At 48.4% G+C, this 23,281-nt stretch overlaps 1 protein-coding gene across 3 annotated transcripts in view; it reads left to right on the forward strand.

Moving 5' to 3' along the window:
- LOC115462435 (oocyte zinc finger protein XlCOF6-like) overlaps nt 1–23,281 on the forward strand; it is a 127,617-nt gene that overhangs the window by 88,371 nt on the left and 15,965 nt on the right. The window contains exon 1 of one of the 3 annotated variants that reach the window (XM_030192466.1): nt 15,819–15,930. The exons of the other annotated variants lie outside the window; for them this stretch is intronic. The gene's annotated coding sequence lies outside the window, so the exon portion shown is untranslated. Of the gene's footprint in view, nt 1–15,818; nt 15,931–23,281 lie in introns of those variants that run through there. 3 annotated transcript variants of the gene reach the window in all.

The raw sequence follows: 23,281 nt of genomic DNA on the forward strand, positions 1-23,281 counted from the left end.
TAATTTCCAATAACATTTCTACATCCATCTGTTCATCCTGGCCAGGCAGACGGTAGTACACTCCTATCACTATCCTTTTCCCCTTTACACATGGAATTTCAATCCACAGTGATTCCAATAAGTGTTTTGTTTCCTGCAGAATTTTCAATCTATTTGATTCAAGGCTCTCGTTAATATACAATGCTACCCCTCCACCAATTCGATCCACCCTATCACTACGATACAATTTGTACCCTGGTATGACAGTGTCCCACTGGTTATTCTCCTTCCACCAGGTGTCAGAGAGCCGATTATATCTAATTTTTAATTTACTGCAACATATTCTAACTCTACCACCTTATTTCTTAGGTTTCTGGCATTCGCATATAGACATTTCAAACTATGTTTGTTGTTCCTATTTACATCATCATGCTTAGTACTTGACAGTATTAATTTGCAATCTTTTGTCTGATTTTTATTTAAGGACACCTGGAGGGGCATAATCGAACGGGGTGCCCAAGTTTTCCTGAGGATGTCCTCGCAGGACGTCCCCGCGAAGGGGCATGGAAACCCGTATTATCTAAACAAGATGGGAGTCCATCTTTTGTTTTGATAATACAGTCAGGGACGCCCAAATCTCAACATTTAGGTGTCGGGTTCTCGAGGCAGAACCGGAATACGTGAGCCCTTGGGCCACTGCCGAGGAGCAGCAGTGGCAGGCAAGACCACCCTGGAACTGGATACACAGAAGAGCAGGACTGGAACTCTGGACTGGAGTAGTACTGAGGCAGGCAACTAGAACAGGCAGAACAGGAACAACTTCACCTGCGCTTGACCACCGTTCCTCCGGAGTTGCGCTCCGGAGTGCGGGTGGCCGGCAGGACTTGCAGGATACGGCAGGAACTGAAGATCCAGAGGACCCACCCTGGGTCCGGGGTACATGAGGGAGACTAGGCTAAATACTAGACTCGGACTGAAAGCTGCATGCAGCCACTAAACCAGAAACACAAGACAGACCAAGGGGACAAGACGTACACAAAGGCTAGGCAGAGACAGGATTCAGGATATACACTCAGGATATACACACTAGCTAGACAGAGACAGGATTCAGGAAATACACTCAGGATATACACACTAGCTAGACAGAAGCAGGGCTCAGGAAATACAAGCAAGCTAGGCAGAAACAGGACTTGGTATACAAGCAAGCTTGGCAGAAACAGGACTTGGGATATACAAGCAAGCTTGGCAGAGCAGACAGAAGAAGTAACCAGGAACTAGCAGAGTCTTTGGGCAGGCAGCGGACAATAGAATAAACCAGGAGCCAACAGAGTCTTAGGGCAGGCAGCGGATAATAGAATAAACCAGGAGCAAACAGAGTCTTTGGGCAGGCAGCGGACAATAAAATAAACTAGGAGCAAACAGAGTCTTTGGGCAGGTAGCGGGCAGAGGAAAAAACCAGGAGCTAACAGAGTCTTTGGGCAGGCAGCGGGCAGAGGAAAAAACAGGAGCTAACAGAGTCTGGGCTGAAGCTTCAGCAGCTCCAAACACAGAGCAAGGCAAAGAAAGGACTAGCAGTCCACAGACACAAAATAGAAGGGCAAAAGCCCACACGGAAGGACTATAAGTCCACAGACACAAAGCAGAAGGGCAGCACCCACACAGAAGGACTGGCAGTCCACAGACACAAATAGCAGATGAGCAAGAGCCCCAGAGAAAGGCTAAGTAGCAGCGCAACACAGTGCTCTCACTAACCTCACGGCCTTTTGGCATAACACACTTACTTACTATGCAAAGGCCCTGAATGCCAGCACAGCACTTCCTTATGAAGGCTCTCACTGATAATGTCACCTACTGCAGGACAGGAGCAGGGAACACACTCACACCAAGGATAGGCTTGGAACCCATAGGAAGTGAACACACGGGAAGGGCAAGCAGGAGCCATCTTGGAAGCTGGAACAAAACAAGTGGGAGCCATCTTAGATGCTGGCTCCTCAGAGAGGCATAGCCCACACAGGTGAGGTCTAGTGGAGCAATCAGCACACAGAGGCAGAGACAAGACTAACACAGAAACAGACAGAAGCCAGCACAGATGCTGACCCCAAGAAATAAGGTAAGTCTGAGGGTGGTCACGACCACAGACGTGACAGTATCTTCCCCTCAAGACCCCCTCCCCGGTCTCCACCGAGAGTTCAGGTGTCCAGGGGTAACTGTGGTGAAACCTCTGGATGGATTTCAAAACCCAAACATGGATCGCTGGACTGGAAGCAACAAGGAAGTCCAACACTTGAAGACAGGAGCGGGGCTTGTAGACCGGAAGCTTTTTCGAATCCCCGCTGGACAGAATCAGGATCTTGGATGCAGCAAGAGGAGCAAGATTCAAAGGGAACCCTTCCCTGAGGGAACCCACAACGTCCTTGACCTCCTGACAAATCCATGTAGTGACAGGAACAAGGCTGGAGCCAATACCCACACTGACATCAGAAGCTGGGCTGGGGCCCAAAGTGGCATCCAAGTCCCCAAGCCTCTTATACGGGGCTCCTATGCCTGGCTTTCCTTCTTTCTTGAACCTTCATCTCCTTCCCTCATTCTTGGGGATTTTAACATTCATGCTAATGATCCCTCTGACTCTTATGCTTCTCAGTTTCTTGCTTTAACATCCTCTTTCAATCTTCAACTATGCTCCACTGCCCCCACTCACCAGAATGGCCATTGTCTTGATCTTATCCTCTTCTCAAACTGCTCACTCTCCACTTGCCGTGCCTCAACTCTTCCCCTCTCTGACCATCATCTGATAACTTTCACACTTAAACACCCTCCTCCCCAGTCCTGTCCAATCTTAACCAATACATTTAGGAATCTCCTTCTACTTTGTCCTCCAGTGTTTCAAATCTCTTCTCTACCACTATCCTGCTTATTTTCGAAGGAGAAGGGCGCCCATCTTCTGACACAAATCGGGAGATGGGCGTCCTTCTCCTAAGGCTGGCCAAATCGGCATAATCGAAAGCCAATTTTGGACGCCCTCAACTGCAGTCCATCGCCGGAGCGTCCAAAGTTTAAGGGGGCGTGTCGGAGGCATAGCAAAGACGGGACAGGGGCGTGATTAAGAGATGGGTGTCCTCGGCAGAGAATGGAAAAAAGAAGGGTGGCCCTGACAAACATTTGGCCGGTTTTACTTGGTCCATTTATTTTCAAGACCAAGCCTCAAAAAGGTGCCCGAACTGACCAGATGACCACCGGAGGCAATCGGGGATAACCAACCCTTACTCCCCCAGTGGTCACCAACCCCCTCCCACCCTAAAAAAAAAAATTAACATTTTTTGCCAGCCTATATGCCAGCCTCAAATGTCATACCCAGCTCCTTGACAGCAGTATGCAGGTCCCTGGAGCAGTTTTTAGTGGGTGCAGTTCACTTCAGGTAGGCGGACCCAGGCCCATCCCCCCCCCCCCCACCTGTTACACTTGTGGTGGTAAATGTGAGCCCTCTAAAACCCACCCGAAACCCACTGTACCCACATGTAGGTGCCCCCCTTCACCCATAAGGGCTATGGTAGTGGTATACAGTTGGTACAGTTGGGGAGTGGGTTTTGGGGGGGATTTGGGGGGCTCAGCACCCAAGGGAAGGGAGCTATGTACCTGGAAGCAATTAATGAAGTCCACTGCAGTGCCCCCTAGGGTGCCCGGTTGGTGTCCTGGCATGTGAGGGGGGCCAGTGCACTACGAATGCTGGCCCCTCCCACGACCAAATGCCTTGGATTTGGGCGTTTTTGAGATGGGTGCTCTTGGTTTCCATTATGGCCAAAAACCGGGGGCGCCCATCTCTAATGTCGACCTAAATGTTGGGATTTGGGCGACTCCGACCGTATTATCGAAATGAAAGATGGGCGCCCATCTTTTTTGATAATACGCTCGGTTCCGCCCCTTCCCTATTTCGCCCTTAGAGATGGGCGCCCTTAGAGATGGCTGCCCATGTTTGATTATGCCCCTCCACGTTATCCAAGTCTGTCAATGAGGCTGTCTCTTCCTATAATACTATACTATTCTCTCCTCTGCTCTGGATACTCTCGCTCCTCCCATTCCCCGTTCTGTAAAACATACTAAACCCCAGCCTTGGCTGACCTCTAGAATCCGCTACCTATGTTCCTGTGCCCGCTCTGCCGAACGCCTTTGGCTGAAATCCCGTGTCCATGCTGACTTCATACATTTCAAATTCTTGCTGACCTCCTTCCAGTGTGATCTTTCACTTACCAAACAGGACTATTACATCCAGTTGACAAACTCTCTTGGTTCAAACCCTCAGCGTCTCTTTGCTACACTGAACTCTCTCCTCAAAGTGCCTTCACCTCCAACTCCCCCTTCACTTTCTCCCCAGACTCTGGCTGAGTACTTTCATGATAAGGTTCACAAGATTAAACTTGAATTCTCAACCAGGTCACCTCCACCTCTCCTTCCCTTAGTCCATCCTCTCAACCCTCCAACCCCTGCCTCCTTTTCTTCCTTTTCTGAAATCACTGAAGAGGAAACTACACATCTTCTTTCCTCCTCGAAACTAACTACCTGTTCCTCTGATCCTATTCCCACCCATCTACTTAACACTATCTCTCCTACTGTCATCCCGTTTATCTGTCATATCCTCAATCTTTCACTGTCCACTGCGACTGATCCTGATGCCTTCAAACATGCCATAGTCACACCACTCCTTAAAAAAACCTTCATTGGACCCTATCTGTCCTTCCAACTATCGCCCCATCTCCCTCCTCCCTTTCCTATCCAAGATACTTGAACGTGCTGTTTACCACCGTTGCCTTGACTTTCTTTCATCTCAAGCTATTCTTGATCCATTTCAATCTGGCTTTCGCCCCCTTCATTCAACTGAAACAGTGCTTGCTATGGTCTCCAATGATCTGTTCCTGGCCAGATCCAAAGGTCTAGCCTCATCCTTCTCGATCTAACTGCTGCTTTTGACACTGTTGATCACAGCCTACTCCTGGATACGCTGTCCTCACTTGGATTTCAGGGCTCTGTTCTTTCCTGGTTTTCTTCTTATCTCTCCCAGCGTACCTTTAGTGTATACTCCAGTGGATCCTCCTCTACTTCTAGCCTAGTGGGTTCAGTTCCCATTGCAGCTCCTCATGACCTTGGACAAGTCACCTAACCCTCTGTTGCCCAGGTACAAATAAGTGCCAGTATATACTATATAAACCTGTTTGAATGTAGTTGCAAAAACCACAGAAAGGCAGTATATCAAGTCCCCTTTTCCTTTCCCCTTTCTTAATATCTAAATTTAACAAAAGGCATCATCTGCAACAATTTTGCTGACCTTTCTGTATGCTTTTAGGCAATTAAGGACTTGGGCCTGGCTCTGCCCACTTTAGCCTCCCCAAACTGCTCAGCCACTGACCGCATATGGGGATAATTCGAATTCCACCACTCACAACTCTACATGGTTTTTCTTTGAAAAGGGACTTACTACACCCCTTACCTCTCTATATCTTGTCCAATACCAATAGTGAAGCTAAGTATTGGGATCATTTATTCCCTGTTATTTCAGCCACAATTTCCTCTTTCAACAGGCTTCGCAACACTATTCCTATACATTTACTGGAATCGTTCGATGTAATACTTTGGAATAATGTTGCCATTTAAAGAGAAATAAGACCCAGTAAGCTGGCTGAAATGGCAGCATTGTGGTATTTGGTCTTTATGGAGCCCTTTAAACTATGGCATGCTGCAAAATGGCCTGCTCTGGTGTATTACCAAAAATGTAGTCTTCTCCTGATTTAATTTTAGCCTGAATTCAGTGGCCCAGGACTCCATTAAATGAAGGCACATTTTAATCCTAGATAGAATTCCCTGGATGTTGTAAACCTCACGGCCTACACTTTGGGCACGCCTACTCTGATATCAGGCGCCTTCATTTAAAACTAGGAGTTTCTCTCCTCTCTTTGCCTCAGCTACTTCTTTCTGGTATCAGGTGCATTCCTATTGTGACTACTCCTGTTTTACCTGGTTTTGACTCTGTGCCTGGACCTGACTTCTACTGGATTGCTGCCTGCCCTGACTCTGTGCCTGGACCTGACTTCTACTGGATTGCTGCCTGCCCTGACTCTGTGCCTGGACCTGATTTCTACTGGATTGCTGCCTGCCCTGACTCTGTGCCTGGACCTGACCTCTGCTGGTTAGTTGCCCATCTCTGTCATATCCTGAATCCTGCTCTCATCCCACTTCCAAGTCCTGCTGGCCATATGAACCTAGGGGCTCAACCGCTGGGGAATGGTGGTCACTGCAGGTGAAGCATTGGATTTCTGACCGCTGGTCTCCAGATCAGCACAAGGGCTCAAAAAAGATATAGTGGAATTAGAAAAGGTACAGAGAAGGGCAACGAAAATGATAAAGGGGATGGGACGACTTCCCTACAGTTCCTCTTTTAAACCCTAATCTTTATGTTACCAAGCTCAGAATAAAATAATGTCACTTACCCACAGAGATGTCCTCTTCTTTCAGAACTTCTCAGAAAGAAAGTTCAGTGGGACCTTTCCTGTCTATATAGTTTGGATTCTAAGGAGCAGTGCTTTTTTTGTGGGGAAAAAAAGGTGCCGGTACTCATTGCGGGCGGGGTCACCACATATGGCCCCACCCCTATTATAGCCACACCCACATTAACCACACCCCTTATACCAGCCATGACGCATATAAACAGACATTATTGAAAATATTATCTTACTATAATAAAACTCACCCTCAACATTCTGAAGACAACGTTCTGAAGTCACTCAGTCACTCACTGAAGGGTTCATGGATTCATGGTGGTGAAGCCACAACACTGACCATGTCTCTCTGCCCCGCCCTCGCATGACGGACCAATCAGAAAAAACAACCTCAACATTCTGAAACACAACACCGTTCCCAGGCAACACTAGGCAACGTAAGACGGACCAATCAGAGGAAACTACGTGACAATAAGGGAGGAGCATTCCCCAGCAGAATGGCTCATTATCTGTGCAGCACGGAGAGCACAGAACCACCGCTGGAACGAGAGAAGACTATTCCTGCTGTGGGTATGTGCAAAAATAGACCGGGGTGGGAAAGGTAAATTTTAAATGCCTAATGCCAGTACTGAAGAGTGCCAGAGTGCCTATAGCACAGACTATATTTGGGATCGCTTGACATGGAGTCAGAGGAGCCGGAAAACAACGTGCCCGTCACCATCTGGGACGTGGGCAAACAGGACAAGCTGCGGCCCAGCTGGAAGGATTACCCGCGACCCAGCCAGCAGCAAACAGCGACCAAGGAAGGGGGAGGAGTACTCCTTCCCTGCCTAGGAATCGCTGGAGACTGGCTGCCAAACTAACAAAACAACCACACACCGACGCACCACCTCCATCATTCGAAAGGCATCCACTCTTTCTTCAACAGAAATGCAAACTAATAATACAAAACAAACAAAGAATACATGGTTTCTCAGGTGGCTGCAGGTAACTCCCCACCCCCTTCCTCTTCCCCTTTTGCCGAAGCGGCCAAGGACGTGCCCAACCATCCCCAGCCTCAGGCAAGCTGTCTCCCACCTCGGGGATTTCCCGAGCACCCGGAAAAAGACGGCGCTGATTCCTGCAGCGTATAAATGTTCCAGCATTCCCCTGCAGCCGGCCTGAAATGTACCAAACATACCGTATCACCCCCCGACGGCCCGAGACCGTGCTCTTCTCCCTTCCGCCAACTTAAAACAACCATCCCCGTCCTCAGGCAAGCCGTCACCCACCTCCAGGATGCCCAGAACCCCAGCCCAATGGAAAAAGATGGCGCTGCTTCCAACAGCACATTTCTCTTCCAGCATTTCCCTACAGCCAGGGGTGTGCTGGTAAATTTTTAACAACAGGCTCTTTCTCCAGACGTAGCCAGCTCTGCAGTTGGAAGGGCCAGGGGTGGCCGTTTAGACTACTGCAATCTGCTTCTTGCTGGCCTCCCACTTAGTCACCTCTCCCCTCTCCAGTCGGTTCAAAACTCTGCTGCCCGTCTCATCTTCCGCCAGGGTCGCTTTACTCATATTACCCCTCTCCTCAAGACCCTTCACTGGCTCCCTATCCGTTTTCGCATCCTGTTCAAACTTCTTCTACTAACCTATAAATGTACTCACTCTGCTGCTCCCCAGTATCTCTCCACTCTCGTCCTTCCCTACACCCCTTCCCGTGCACTCCGCTCCATGGATAAATCCTTCTTATCTGTTCCCTTCTCCACTACTGCCAACTCCAGACCGCGCCTTCTGTCTCGCTGCACCCTACGCCTGGAATAAACTTCCTGAGCCCCTACGTCTTGCCCCATCCTTGGCCACCTTTAAATCTAGACTGAAAGCCCACCTCTTTAACATTGCTTTTGACTCGTAACCACTTGTAACCACTCGCCTCCACCTACCCTCCTCTCTTCCTTCCCGTTCACATTAATTGATTTGATTTGCTTACTTTATTTATTTTTTGTCTATTAGATTGTAAGCTCTTTGAGCAGGGACTGTCTTTCTTCTATGTTTGTGCAGCGCTGCGTATGCCTTGTAGTGCTATAGAAATGCTAAATAGTAGTAGTAAATAGTAATGGGGGGGGGGGGGGTGGAGCAACACTTGCCTCTCTCTCCTCCCTCCCTTGGTGAAGGCTTGATAGGCATACCTTTGTTGGCAGCCAATAAATAGACTGCCACCACTTCCAACGTCTTACTCTGAGCAGCATGCTGGAACTTCTCTCACATGCTCGAGAAGTCCCAGCCTGTTGCCCAGAGCTTGAAACAAGGAGTGGGGAGCAGCAGCAGTCTATTTACTTGGCTGGCAGGGCTCAGCATCCCCACCAGCAAAGTAAAAGAGAACTCAGCAGGGGGCCCAAGCCCACATTTTGGGAGCCAGTTGTTAAAGTAGCCATGGAGGGCCCTACTTTAACAACCGGCTCCCAAAATTCTTAAAAACTTAACAACCGGCTCTTGCGAGCCTGTGAGAGCCTGCTCCAGCACACCACTGCCTACAGCAGCCCTGAAACGGCCAAAAAATACCGACAGACAAAGAACGTGCTCCTCTACCTTCCGCCCATCTAAAACAACACTGCTGCCTCAGCACAACACAAAAAAAAAACATGGAAAAAAAAACAACACTCAACAAAGGCTGACCCCCCTACAACCACATTTACATTTCACCAACAGAAAGTCCCCCCTCCACAAACCTCCTTGACAGACAAAACCACACACACACAATACAACAGAAACACACCCTCAAAGCCACACACCAATCCAACTCACTTTGCCAGCACAGCACAGCACATCCCCCAACCCCCAAGCAAAAAACAAAACAAAACAAAAAAAGACACACATCAACAACCTGCACACACACCGCACCCTCACACACTCATACAATTCTCTCTCCCTTCCCCTGCCCTCCATGCCCAGCATGTCGCCTCCCTCCCCTGCCCTCCCATCATCCATGCCCAGCAATTCTCTTCTCTCCCCTGCCCATGTCCAGCATGTCTCCTCTCCCCCTGCCCTCCCCTTCATGTCCAGCAATTCTCCTTTCTCCCCTGCCCATGTCCAGCATGTCTCCTCTCCCCCTGCCCTCCTCTCCATGCCAGCAATTCTCTCTCCCCTGCCCTGCCCAGCATGTCCCCTCTCTCCCCTGCCCTCCCCTCTCCAAGTCGCAGCAAAGCGAACGGGTCCGGAAGTGAAGGCAGCAATGCTCACTGGTTCGCAGGCAGGTTCGTCTCCTCTTGCGTTGCTTCCCTCTCAGCGCATCCCGCCCTCGAAGGCGGGACATGCTGAGAGGAAAGCGACATGAGAGGAGACGAACCTGGCTGCCTGCGAACCAGTGAGCATTGCTGCCTTCACTTCCGGACCCGTTCGCTTCGCTGCGACTTGGAGAGGGGAGGGCAGGGGAGAGAGGGGACGTGCTGGGCAGGGCAGGGGGGAGAGAATTGCTGGCATGAAGGGCAGTGTAGGGGAGCGAGGAGAATCGCGAGCGGGAGCGGGACGAATGGAGCGCGGGAGCGGGACCTCAGAAAAAAGGTGCCAGTACGCTGTACCGGCGCGTGCCGGCACAAAAAAAGCACTGCTAAGGAGAATATTTCAAACAAACCCTTTGAAGCCAGGCCACTAATCAAATTGCCCTTAGTAACCTTAGCAACTATTCTACTTCCTCAAACCTTAATTAACACCTAATTCAGGTCAACTGCAGTGCTACCTCTCCAGCAGGCAAGAACAGAGAATAACTTTCTTTTAGGACAGTTCAAGCCTTGCTACTATCCTTTTTATACTCTTGGCTGTTAAGTTTCTACCTCTAGAGAAATTTTCAGTTTGAAACTATAGGGAAAAGGGATTGTACAGTATGGGAACTAGTTAATAATACTTGCTTCCCTCTCTTTTATTATTATTTTCTAATAATAAACTGGGCCCTTCTGTGCCTTCTAGAGACTATCTGTTAATGCTGTGGCAGAAACGTCAAGTTTTAAAACTATGGGGAAAAGGGTATGGAGACTAGCTAATAAAGTTTGCTTGCCTGTTTTTTTTATTTAAAAATTCTAATTGTGTTTATCAATATCCTACAATTCTCTCTTAAACCCTAATTTTTAAGTTACCAAGCTCAGAATAAAATAATGTCACTTACCCACAGAGATGTCCTCTTCTCAGAAAGTGGAGTTCCTTTGGGATCAGTGCTGGAGCTGATTCTGTTTAATGTATTTGTGAGAGATATTGTTGAAGGGATGGAAAGAAAGGTTTGTCTTTTTGTGAATGACACAAAGAAAGCCAATAGAGTGGATGCTCTGGAGGGAGTAGAAACAATGAGAAGGGATCTCCAAATATTAGAAGAATAGTCAAGGGTTTGGCAGGTAAACTTTAATCATTAAAATATACTGGCTTATAATCTTGTTTGGATTCTATTATCTTCTATGAAAACAAATATTCAGAAACCTCAAAAATGTTTTTATATATTGCATCAACTAGCAATTCAAAAACTAAATATGGTGATGGTTGCTCAGTTTTTTGGCGCATTACACTGACCGGAGTCAGCTAACATGTAATACAACCAGTCCACCATCATAGCACCACTGTCCATCCCTGCCTATCAGAGCTCATTGTCTGGGAGGAGGAGGAGAGACTTACCGACCTGAACATGTATACCTTGGAGGAAAGGAGAAGCAGGGGTGACAAGATACAGACGTTCAAATATTTGAAAGGCATTAATCTGCAAACAAACCTTTTCCGGAGACTAGAAGGCGGTAGAAACAGGGGCCTAGCTACATGGGGCCACGGGGGCCTGGGCACCCCCAGATTTGGCCCTGGCCCCCCTGTTGCCCCTCTCAACCCCTCCCTCCCCACCGCCGCCATCGGGTACCTGTGCGGGCGGGGGTCCCCAACCCCCGCCAGCCGAATTCCGCTTCTGCCGGTCTCTGGGCCGGCGCGTTGCTGCAGCTGATGTGGAAGCCTAGGATTCTGTTCCTGTGTGGCGGGGGAGGGTTGGGGGCGGTGGGAAGGGGGGTCAAAAGGGGCGTCAAAAGTGGTGGCACCGGGGGGGGGGAGGGGATCAGAGGGGGCCGCCCCTCACCTCGGGTTCTGGCCTCCCCCTCCTGCCGAAGTCTGGCTACGCCCCTGGGTAGAACTAGAGGATATGAATTGAGGTTGAAGGGGGCAGACTCAGGATTAATGTCAGGAAGTATTTTTTTCACAGAAAGCCTGAAACGGAGAGTCTCTATGTCACAGTAATGAAAAACCATCGTGCTTTGTTGTTTGCCTAATATCACAATTTTAAAATATTTTCCCCTAGCTATTAAACACCTGTTACAAAGTTGTACATGTTCAGTACTCCATTTGTCGTAGCTCTGTTAAGAAAAGCTACAAAAATGGTAGTATGGGATTTGTGTTGCAAACCGTACGAGGAGAGACTTGCTGACCTGGAGGAAAGGAGAAACAGGGGTGACATGATACAGACGTTCAAATATTTGAAAGGTATTAATCTACAAAGAAATCTTTTCCGGAGATGGGAAGGCGGTAGAACTAGAGGACGTGAATTGAGGTTGCAGGGGGCAGACTCAGGAGAAATGTCAGGAAGTATTTTTTTCATGGAAAGGGTGGTAGATACATGGAATGCCCTCCCGCGGGAGATGATGGACATGAAAATGGTAATGGAACTCAAACATGCGTGGGATAAACACAAAGGAATCCTGTTTAGAAGGAATGGATCCACGGAGTCTTTTTTTTTTTTTTTTTTTTTAATTAATATTTATTAGTTTTAAATAATAATACAAACAAATCCAGTTTGTAAGGCAATACAGAGAACTATTTAAGGAAAATCAAAATATATATAATACATTCCATTCTAACATATATGTTAAAAATATTTAACTTGTTTCTCTTCCTTAGACCACCATAAAAAGAAGGGGGAGGAGTCAAACAGACTTAAGGAGATTTGTCACTCTAAAAAGAGAGAGGAAAAAAAAAAAAAAAACTTGACAAAAATTGGCATAGTCCTGATCTTATTTTCCGTTAACTTATATTTGCTGATAACAAATGTTCTTCTTACTCAGCTAGTTGGATTTTTGGCATCCAGAAATATTTTCAATTGAGAGGGCTCAAAAAAAACATATTTAATGCCAGACATTCGAATTATGCATTTACATGGATATGCTAAGGTAAATATTGCTCCCAACGCTTTAACTTCTTCTCTGAGTGTAAGAAATTGTTTTCGTCTCTGCTGCGTTATCTTGGTAACATCGGGGTAGACCCATATTTTCTGTCCACAAAACAGGGCTGACGAATATTTAAAGTATTTTTTCATAATCATATTCAAGTCCTGTTCAAATACCATGGATATTATAAGAGTTCCTCTTGAAGTTATTTCTATCATAGAATCTTCTAGTAGTGCTGTTAAATTCTGAATATCTATTACTGGAGATTGACTGTCTTCTCCTTGTTTTTTCACATTAGGTAAATAATAAACTTTATTACAAGGTGGAATATCAGCAGGGGAAAATTTCAGAATCTCCTGTAAATATTTTTTCAGAAAATCTCGAGGAGTTAAAGCAGGTGAAATAGGAAAATTCAACATCCTAAGCGTGAGGCGTCGATTGTAATTTTCTATCTGCTCTAATTTGCGAGCAGTGAAAAGTTTATCATTAACCAGAGTATCTACTATTGTCTTAACAGCTTTAATTTCTTCTTTTACTGTGGCAAATTGAATAGCAGATTCTCTTTTAATTTCTTCGTAAGATTCTGACATTAAAGTCAACTTACTAGCAACTGTAGAAATTTCTCTCGTAGATTTGGCAACTTCAGTAGTCAATCTCTGGAGCGCAGTCCAAATAGCCTCCATTGTAACCTCCTGGGGCTTTTCCAGCTCCAGCACACTCTCAACCGCAGTTCCAGGGGAGAAACCGCCAAATAAGGATAAGTCGTTACTCTCCACGGAGTCCGCTCGATCCTCCAACTCAACTCTGGCTCCTGCGGGACAAGGAGGCGGATTCAGCGTCGGCGGCGACAGGGTGGTATCGAGGCCCCTAGCCGACGTCGCTCCTTCGTTGTCGGCCAACGCGGGGCTCGCCAAACCGGAACCGAAAGGTAAGCTTCTCACGAAGCGGTCTAATGTCTGCTGGTTAGGGGACGACGTTAGTGCAGTTGGCGGTTGCACTTTTGTCGTCCCCTTTCTTTTAGTATGGGGCATGATAGAAATCGAGGAAAAGATAAAAATTGCCAACAAACAATTCGGCAGCTTCCGTGAGCTCAGCTAGGACGCCATCTTGCTCCTCCCCCCGATCCACGGAGTCTTAGCGGAGATTGGGTGGCAATGCCGGTAATTGGGAAGCAAAGCCAGTACTGGGCAGAGTTCTACGATCTATGCACAGATCGTGACTGAATAAATAGGGATGGGCCACAGTGTAAATTTTAAGGGGCTTTGGCGTTAGCTTCCGATCTGACGAAAAAGGGCAACCTTCGAAAGCTAATCAAGAAATGTATTATGTCCAATAAAAAGGTATCATCTTAATTTCTTTTCCATGTGTTGGCATCAGAACTTTTAGTACAAGACGAGTGCTGGGCAGACTTCTACGGTCTGTGCCCTAAGAATGGCAAGGACAAATGAAACTCGAGTATACATATAAAATATCACATAGCATGTAAAATGAGTTTATCTTGTTGGGCAGACTAGATGGACTGTACAGGCCTTTATCTGGTTAGGGTGGTGGACTTTGGTCCTGGGGAACTGAGGACCCTGAGTTCGATTCCCAGCACAGGCAGCTCCTTGTGACTCTGGCCAAGTCACTTAACTCTCCATTGCCTGCTGCATTGAGCCTGCCATGAGTGGGAAAGCGCGGGGTACAAATGTAACTAAAATTAAATTAATCTGTTTTTAGGCATGTTTCAGGGACAATTGGTTTTATAAGTCAAAATAAAAATAAATATTTTGTTTCATGCAGATCTCTTTTGTTTAAATGTAACTAAATGAGCTAAAAGCCCCTAATGCAGTCCATTGGTTTTCTTATATTTTTTTCCTTGTGATGATTTATACTGTGCCCAAACTGAAAACTCTTATCTCTATCTGGTCGATAATAAAAGGAGCTAATTGTGAACACTATCCACCCTAAAAGGTTGTTTTGTGGCTGTACATGAAGAAATGTGACATTGAATAAATAAGTGTATGTTTGTGTCTCTAGTCATGCATCCAAAGGTTATATAATCCTTTCAAGAAATCCAGTTAATCTTTTAACTTACTGGAACATAACCACAGATGCATGGTGTGGTCACATTTTCAATATGGTAATACTAGGGTCCAGCTAAGGAACAGGTTATTTTGAGTTAGTCTTCACGGGATCAAACTTGCTTTCCTTGTGCCATCAGTATCCAGCAGGTAGGCAGTGTCTTAAAAGGTGGAGGATACAGGCTTTTTTTTTTAACATTAATATCACACATTAGCCCAAGAAAAGTCAGGTTCAATGTGGCTTAGATTTGAAAATACAGTGAGACAATAATAGAATTTACTTATATCATGGGAACAAATAGATGGATACATATGTCTGAAACGTTTAACAAAGTAGAGATTTATTTATTTATGCCATTTATATCCCACATTATCCCAAATAAGTTTGAGATCAATGTAGCTTACAATAAACAGTATTGGACTCATAACAAAGATTAATGCTTATATTCCCAACTGGGCATTTAAAAGTTTGTCCTTTGATGATGCCACATGTTCACAAATCCATTGCCTTTAGTACAGGGCAGGCAGTTATTCAAAGATTATCAGATGCAGACACCAGAACAGGCATCCATCACATTGCAAGAGTAAGCAACAACTTGTACAGAGCACATCCAAATTGCATTTCATTTCTCTCTTCCAAAATTCCAGACAGTAGATGTACAGATCCAGATCCAGCATGTTTTGAGTGTACGGGGATGAGGACTGCGCGCAGACGGGGAAACTTATACTGCCCTAATTGGCTTCAACCTTTTGACGTCACTCGATCTCCTACCTATTCAAACTCCTTGGTGCTGCCTCTCTCTGCTCTCATTCATTGCATTCCATGTGCCGCCCAGGAAGTGACTCTTTCTGATGTAACTCACAAGGAGGTTAGACTGAGAACACAGCGTGCAAGGAGACCACGCCCCTTCCATTGATTGGTCACAAGGGGACTGGAGGACAAGAAAGACCCCGCCCCTCTGGGAGTTTCTTCCTTCTTCCCTGCCAGCTGCAGCCCAGAAGACTTTAAATAATACAACATTAGCACAGACCCAAGTCTCATAGGGGGCTGGGGGAGGTCTCCTAGTCTCTGTCTCTCTTCCTTTATTCAATGCACAGACTTCCTGTTTCAGAAGCAGGTGCTAAAGAAGCTGATCAGTGGCATCCAGAGAAACCCATCCCTGCAGCCCAGGAGACATTCACAGAGGAGCCTGGACTGGAGCTGGACAAGAGCAGGAGGATGGCTCTTGGGGTTTGTGCTCAGCAGGTAGGAGACTGGCAGCAGGGGATGCAGTGCCAGGCAATGCCACACACACACAAGAAGAAATCAGCCTGGCACTGCTCAATCCATTCCCTGCTGTAGCCCCTCAGGCTCTTCTTCCTCATTCTCCTCCCCTCACTGGCAGGAGGTGGGCAGCAGGGGATGCAGTGCCAGGCAATGCCACACACACACAAGAAGAAATCAGCCTGGCACTGCTCAATCCATTCCCTGCTGTAGCCCCTCAGGCTCTTCTTCCTCATTCTCCTCCCCTCACTGGCAGGAGGTGGGCAGCAGGGGATGCAGTGCCAGGCAATGCCACACACACACAAGAAGAAATCAGCCTGGCACTGCTCAATCCATTCCCTGCTGTAGCCCCTCAGGCTCTTCTTCCTCATTCTCCTCCCCTCACTGGCAGGAGGTGGGCAGCAGGGGATGCAGTGCCAGGCAATGCCACACACACACAAGAAGAAATGAGCCTGGCACTGCTCAATCCATTCCCTGCTGTAGCCCCTCAGGCTCTTCTTCCTCATTCTCCTCCCCTCACTGGCAGGAGGTGGGCAGCAGGGGATGCAGTGCCAGGCAATGCCACACACAGAAGAAATGAGCCTGGCACTGCTCAATCCATTCCCTGCTGTATCCCCTCAGACTCTTCTTCCTGATTCTCCTCCCCTCACACTGGCAGGAGGTGGGCAGCAGGGGATGCAGTGGCAGGCAATGCCACACACACACAAGAAGAAATCAGCCTGGCACTGCTCAATCCATTCCCTGCTGTAGCCCCTCAAGCTCTTCTTCCTTATTCTCCTCCTGCTTTACCAGACTCTCACTTTCTACTTCCTGTCCTCTTGCTTTGTAAAATGTGTTTGCTTGTGGAAGGGGTAGAGGTGAAATGTCCTCTATCCAAAAAGACTAGGACTACAGAGCATTCAATGAATCTGCTAAGTACTACATTTAAAACAAATTGGAGAAACTATTTTCTCACTTAAATTGTAATTAAAGTCTGGAATTTGTTGCCAGAGAATGTGGTAAAAGCAGTTAGCTTAGCGGGGTTTAAAAAGGGGTTTGATAATTTCCTAAAAGAAAAGTCCATAAGTCATTGTTAAGATGGATTTGGGAAGATCCACTGCTTATTTCTAGGAGAAGCAGCATTAAATCTGTTTTACTGTTCTGGAATCTTCCCAGGTACTTGTGACCTGGATTGGCCACTGTTGAAGGACCTTTGTTTTGTCCCAGTATGGCAATGTTTATCTTATGTTTTGTACAGAATTGTCTGACTGTGGATGGTGATAGATTGAAATGAGAGAAATGTTTATTGCTCAGGACATAAATCTCTGACAGTAACATTTCTTTTTTTTTTGGATTTACATAAGATTTTGGATCCTAATCAATTTGGTTTTCGTTCCTTTCATGATACAGAGACTTTGTTATCATCGTGTTTTAGCAGCGTTTGATTCCACCGATCATGTCATTCTGATAAACCAGATTGAAATCTATTGGAATATGTGGTACGGTATTGAAATGGTTTGAATCACTTTTGGAACTTAGAGGTTTTTGTGTTATACAGGGTAGTGATGTGTCAGAAATAAGTCTTTAATAACAGGCATCCCACAAAGATCCTGTCTCTGCTGTTCTCTTTAATATATTTTTTAATACCTCTTAGTCGGTTGCTTAATTGTTTTGGTGTATAATTCAGACTATATGCAGATACTTGCTTGCTCCAGTCCACCGGCTCCAGCTTCCCCCCTGCTGGTCCCAGTTCATCTGCTCCAGTGTGTTCCAGTCCGCCTGGTCCAGCTTCTCCCTACTTGCTCCTATCCATCTGCTCCAGCGTGTTCCAGTTTGTTCCAGTCCTCCTGGTCCCAGCTTGTTCCGGTCCACAGATCCAGCTTTCCCCCTGCTTGTTCCAGTCCATCGACTCCAGTGTGTTCCAGTCCGCCTGATCCAGCTTCTCCCTGCTTGCTCCAATCCATCTGCTCCAGCGTCTTCCAGCGCGTTTCAGTCCTCCTGATCCCAGCTTGTTCCAGTCCGTCCATCCCAGCCTACCCAGCTTGCTCCAGCCTGCTCCAGCTTGTTCCAGTCCGTCCATTTGAGCCCGACTGTTCCAACTTGTTCCAGTCCATCCGTTCCTGCATGACCCAGCTTGTGCCAGTCCGTCTATCCCAGCTTGTTCCTGACCGCTTGTTCCAGCTGCTACCTGCCTGCCTGTTAACACATCGAGTAACCTGCCTGCCTGCGAGCCTCTCAGCCATTGACTTACCTACCTGCCTGCTAGATTATCAGCCCTTGACTTACCTACTCACCAGTCCAAACCCAGCTTTCCAGCTCTATCTGCTTAACATTTCAGTCACCTCAGTCACTACATAGTCACCTGTTAACACCTGTTAACTGCTTAACACCTCAGTCACTACACAGTCACCTGTTACACCTTAGACACTTATGGCCCCTGTCCACGTTCTCTTCCTTGCCCTGTCCCTTCCTAATCTTCTTTCCCCCCCACTCCCACTGTCTACCACTAGAACTCGCTGCCCTCCCGCCCTGCCCGCCACGGCAATACCCTATTCACCCTCATCCCCCACAACCTCACCATCCCTCTTGTCCCCCTCCTCCTTCCTAGCTCTTAACCTTCAACACTTCCTTCCTGCCATTAACCCATCCCCATTCCTCCTAAGTTCACCCCGTCTTCGTCGCCTTCGCCACCCGACCGCCCCCACCCTCCTCCGTATTCTCTTGCTCCACCTCCTGCTATCCGCGGGAGACATTAACCCTAATCCAGGTCCCCCTCACCTGTCTCCGTCCTATCCATGCGAACGATTCCGGGATGTCTCCAATCTCGTCTCTATTCCCCTCCTCCCCCCCTCTTCCCTCCCCTTCTCATGTGCCCTGTGGAATGCCCACTCAGTCTGCAACAAACTGCCCTTCACCCACGATCTCTTCATCTCTCACTCCCTTCAACTGCTCGCCCTAACCGAAACCTGGATCTCCCCGGAAGACTCGGCCTCAATCGCGGCCCTCTGCCATGGAGGTTATCTCTTCTCCCACACTCCCCGCCCAGCTGGCTACGGTGGAGGCGTTGAGCTACTACTCCCACCCTCCTGTAGTTTCCAACCCCTCCCCCTACCGCAGTCTCACTGCTTCTCTTCCTTTGAAGCCCACTCCATCCGGCTATTCTATCCGCTGCCACTCAGAGTCGCAGTCATCTACCGCCCCCCTGATAAATCCTTCTCTTCCTTCCTCACCAACTTTGATGCTTGGCTTTCCGTCTTTCTTAAACCCTCATCTCCGTCCCTCATTCTCGGAGACTTTAACATACACATTGATGACCCAACCGACCCTAACACTTCTAAGTTCCTCACCCTTACATCCTCCTTCAACCTCAAGCTGTGCTCCACCACCCCTACTCACCGTGACGGCCATTGTCTTGACCTCGTCCTCTCCTCCTCCGGCTCACCCTCCAATTTCCACGCTTCTGCTCTCCCTCTCTCCGATCATCACCTGATCTCATTTACACTTCTTCACCCCCCCCCCCCTGCCCCGTCCAACTTTAACCACCACCTCCAGGAATCTCCAGGCTATTGACCCCCCCACTTTATCCTCTAGTATCTCTAATCTCCTCCCCTCCATCATGTCCTCCGAGACTGTAGACAAAGCGGTCTCCGCTTACAATGCCGCTCTCTCCTCTGCTTTGGACACCCTCGCCCCATCCACCATAGCGTACTAATCCCCAGCCTTGGCTGACCCCTTGCATCTGTTACCTTCGCTCCTGCACCTGATCCGCTGAACGCCTCTGGAGGAAATCTCGTACCCATTCAGACTTCCTTCACTACAAATTCATGCTATCCTCCTTCCATTCCTCCCTATTCCTTGCAAAACAGGACTATTACACCCAATTGACCAATTCTCTCAGCTCCAACCCTCGTCATCTCTTCACCACCCTTAACTCCCTCCTCAAAGTGCCCCCTGCTCTCACTCCCCCTTCACTCTCTCCTCAATCACTGGCTGACTACTTCCGCGACAAGGTGCAAAAGATCAACCTTGAGTTCACTACCAAGCCACCACCTCCTCTTCAGCCTGTAGCCCCATCCAACAACCAACCAACCATGGCCTCTTTCTCCTCCTTTCCTGAGATCACCGAGGATGAAACCTCTCGCCTTCTTTCCTCCTCGAAATGCACCACCTGTTCCTTTGATCCCATCCCCACCAACCTACTTAACACCATCTCCCATACTGTCACCCCCTCCATCTGTCACATCCTTAACCTTTCTCTCTCCACTGCAACTGTCCCTGACACCTTCCAGCACGCCGTAGTCACACCTCGCCTAAAAAAAACCATCACTTGACCCTACTTGTCTCTCCAACTACCGCCCCATCTCCCTCCTACCCTTCCTCTCCAAAATACTTGAGCGCGCCGTTCACTGTCGCTGCCTTGATTTTCTCTCTTCTCATGCCATCTTCGATCCACTTCAATCCGGTTTTCACCCTCTTCACTCGACAGAAACAGCACTCTCTACAGTCTGCAACGACCTGCTCCTCGCCAAATCCAGAGGCCACTATTCCATCCTCATCTCCTTGATCTATCTGCTGCGTTTGACACTGTCAATCATGATTTACTTCTTGCCACACTGTCCTCATTTGGGTTCCAAGGCTCTGTCCTCTCCTGGTTCTCCTCTTATCTCTCCCACCGCACCTTCAGGGTACACTCTCATGGATCTTCCTCCACTCCCAGCCCACTGTCTGTTGGAGTTCCCCAGGGATCTGTCCTTGGACCCCTTCTCTTCTCAATCTACACCTCTTCCCTAGGCTCACTGATCTCATCTCATGGTTTTCAGTATCATCTTTATGCTGATGACACCCAGCTCTATTTCTCCACACCAGACATCACCGCCGAGACCCTGGCCAATGTATCAGCCTGCTTATCCGACATTGCTGCCTGGATGTCCAACCGCCACCTGAAGCTGAACATATCCAAAACCGAGCTCCTCGTCTTTCCACCTAAACCCACTTCTCCTCTTCCTCCACTTTCTATCTCAGTTGATAACACCCTCATCCTCCCCGTCCCATCAGCCCTCAACCTCGGCGTCATCTTCGACTCCTCCCTCTCCTTCTGTGCGCATATCCAACAGACTGCCAAAACTTGTCGCTTCTTCCTCTTCAACATCAGCAAAATTCGCCCTTTCCTCTCTGAGCACACCACTCGAACTCTCGTCCACGCTCTCATTACCTCTCGCCTTGACTACTGCAACTTACTCCTCACCGGCCTCCCACTTAGCCATCTTACCCCCCTTCAATCCGTTCAGAACGCTGCCGCATGTCTTATATTCCGCCAGAACCGATATACTCATATCACCCCTCTCCTCAAGTCACTTCACTGGCTTCCGATCAGATACCGCATACAATTCAAGCTTCTACTCCTTACCTACAAATGCACCCGATCTGTTTGGCAAGGAATAGGGAGGAGTGGAAGGAGGATAGCATGAATTTGTAGTGAAGGAAGTCTGAATGGGTGCGAGATTTCCTCCAGAGGCGTTCAGCAGATCGGGCGCAGGAACGAAGGTAACGGATGCAAGGGGTCAGCCAGGGCTGGGGATTAGTACGCTTTGTGGGGCGGGAGGTGGATGGTGCGAGGGTATCCAGAACAGAGGAGAGAGTGGCATTGTAAGCGGAGACAGCCTTGTCAACAGACTCGGAGGACATGATGGAGGGGAGTAGATTAGAAATATTGGAGGATAGGGTGGGAGGGTCAATAGCCTGGAGATTCCTGGAGGTAGAGGTTAAAGTTGGACAGGGCTGGGGGGGTGGGGGTGAAGAAGTGTGAAGGTGATTAGGTGATGATCGGAGAGAGGAAGAGCTGAAACGTGGAAATTGGAGGGAGAGCCGGAAGAGGAGAGGAGGAGTGGCCTAGTGGTTAGGGTGGTGGACTTTGGTCCTGGGAAACTGAGGAACTGAGTTCGATTCCCGGCACAGGCAGCTCCTTGTGACTCTAGGCAAGTCACTTAACCCTCCATTGCCTGCTGCATGGAGCCTGCCATGAGTGGGATAGCGCGGGGTACAAATGTAACAAAAAAAAGACAATGGCTGTCTCAGTGAGTAGGGGTGGTGGAGCAAAGCTGGAGGTTGAAGGAGGATGTTAGAGTGAGGAACTGAGAAGTGTGAGGGTCAGACTGGTCATCAACGTGTATGTTAAAGTCTCCGAGAATGAGGGACGGAGATGAGGGTTCAAGAAAGACGGAAAGCCAGGCATCGAAGTCGGTGAGGAAGGAAGAGAGGGATTTATTAGGGGGGCGGGAAATGACTGCCACTCTGAGTGGTAATGGGTAGAATAGCCGGATGGAGTGAGCTTCAAAGGATGAGAAGCAGTGAGATTGCGGTAGGAGGAGGGGTTGGAAACTACAGGAGGACGAGAGTTGTAACCTGATGCCTCCACCGCGGCCAGCTGTGGGGGGAGTGTGGGAGAAGAGATAACCTCCATGACAAAGGGCCGCGACTGAGGCAGAGTCGTCAGGGGAGAGCCAGGTTTCAGTTAGGGCGAGCAGTTGAAGGGAACGAGAGATGAAGAGATCGTGGGTGAAGGGCAGTTTGTTGTAGACCGAGTGGGCATTCCATAAGGCACATGAGAAGGGGAGGGAAGAGGGGGGGAGGAGGGGAATAGAAATGAGATTGGAGACATCATGGAATCATTTGCATGGGTAGGAGGAGGATAGGTGAGGGGGGCCTGGATTAGGATTAATGTCTCCCGCGGATAGCAGGAGGAGGAGCAAGAGAGTGTGGAGGAGGGTGGGGGAGGTCGGGCGACAAAGGCGACGAAGACGGGGTGCACTTAGGAGGAATGGTGATGGGTTAATGGCAGGAAGGAGGAGGGGGACAAGAGAGATGGTGAGGTGGTGAGGGATGGGGATGAATAGGGTATTGCCGTAGTGAGCAGGACGGGAGGGAACACGGGTGGGCAATGAGTTCCAGCGGTAGACAGCGGTACGGGGAGGGGAAAAAGATTAGGAAGGGACAGGGCAAGGAAGAGAATGTGGACAGGGGCCATAAGTAGTGATTGCGGTGTAACAGGTGTAAGTGTAGTGACAGAGGTGAGAAGCAGATAGATAGAGCGGAAAGCTGGATTGGAGGCTTGGAATTGGAGGGATTGATGGACTGGAGAGCAGGTAAGTCAATGGCTGACAAGTTAGCAGGCAGGCAAGTGAGGCAGTGGCTGCCAAGCTTGCAGGCGGGCTGGAGCAAGCTGGTGCGGATGGACAGGAACGAGCAGGGAGAGGCTGGTAAGTTAATGGCTGACAAGTTAGCAGGTAGGCAAGTAAATCAATGGGTGACAAGCTAGCAGGCGGGTTGGGGCATGCTGGTGCCGATGGACAGGAAC

This window comes from Microcaecilia unicolor, chromosome 1, assembly GCF_901765095.1.
Source record: "Microcaecilia unicolor chromosome 1, aMicUni1.1, whole genome shotgun sequence".
Classification (NCBI taxonomy): Eukaryota; Metazoa; Chordata; class Amphibia; order Gymnophiona; family Siphonopidae; genus Microcaecilia; species Microcaecilia unicolor.